Raw genomic sequence first — 1,423 nt, forward strand, 5'->3', positions numbered from 1 at the left:
TGTCAACCAGCACCCCCAGGTCTTTTTCCACCAGGCAGCTTTCCAGCCACTCTTCCCTGAGCCTGTAGCGCTGCATGGGGTTGTTGTGACCAAAGTGCAGGACCTGGCACTTGGCATTATTGAACCTCATACAGTCGGCCTCAGCCCATCGATCCAGCCTGTCCAGGTCTCCCTTCTGGCATCTGACATGGCCGTGGGGTGAAAGGGGCCCCAGGGTGCTGCCCTGGGGCCCCCGTGCTGGGCACGGCCTTCCCCCAGCGCCTGGCCCTGTGGTGGAGCAGGCCCTGCGGTGCTGATGGAGCTGGACACAGCTCAGCCCTGAGGTGAATGGAAAAGTAGATGATATTCATGTGATTTTAAACTTTAACTTCAGTCATGGCATGGTCGTTCTCGAGCAAACACAGCCTGGGAAAGACAGTGCAACACACCAAGTGGGGTAACTGAGTGTCATACCTAGGGCTAACGGAAAGGAGAAAAAACACTGTAAACCTTCCCATTTTCAACACTGTACTGCATTAATTTTGGTATAACCAAGTAATCTTTTGGATGGCAAACAGAGCTATTGGCATACACAGGGCTAAAGAAAATAAATATAAAACTTCTTGGGGTAATAGCTTTTGGATATAATTAAGCGTGCTGGACCTATCAGATTATGCAGTAAACACCTAAAACTTGATGTATTTTTGTCAAAGCAAAGGTATTTGTCATTGCCTTTATTGCATTGCTTTCCTCTTTCATATATCCTTTACATAGGCATTCAAAATGATTTTGTAAAAGATTAATTCTTCTAGAACTTCAGTTCTACAGCAAATGTACAGGTGTACGCTGAGGTTTATTTTCAATTACAGTAAAAAGTCGGTGTGATTTTTTAATATCGGGTTTTGTTTATATTCACTAATGAGGCCTATGTTGTCCTTTGCTGTAAACTAAACTCAGGATTCCTTTTTGCCTTGCCATTGTGGCTCACATGGCAACGAAGTGTGGGACAAAAGCAGTCTCAAAGAATCATAGAATCATAGAATCATAGAATGTTTTGGGTTGGAAGGGACCCCTAGAGGTCATCTAGTCCAACCCCCCTGCAGTGAGCAGGGACACTGCTAACTAGATCAGGTTGCTCAGAGCCCTGTCCAACCTGGCCTTGAATGCTTCCAGGGATGGGGCCTCCACTACCTCTCTGGGCAACCCATTCCAGTGTTTCACCACCCTCATTGTAAAGAATTTCTTCCTTATATCTAGTCTAAACCTACCCTGGTTTAGTTTAAAACCATTACCCCTTGTCCTGTCACAGCTGGCCCTACTAAAAAGATTTTCCCCATCTTTCCTATAGGCCCCCTTTAGGTATTGAAAGGCCGTAATCAGGTCTCCCTGCAGCCTTCTCTTCTCCAGGCTGAACAAGCCCAACTCTCTCAGCCTGTCCTCATAG

This window comes from Egretta garzetta, unplaced genomic scaffold (assembly GCF_000687185.1).
Source record: "Egretta garzetta isolate BGI_Z169 unplaced genomic scaffold, ASM68718v1 scaffold49, whole genome shotgun sequence".
Taxonomy (NCBI): domain Eukaryota; kingdom Metazoa; phylum Chordata; class Aves; order Pelecaniformes; family Ardeidae; genus Egretta; species Egretta garzetta.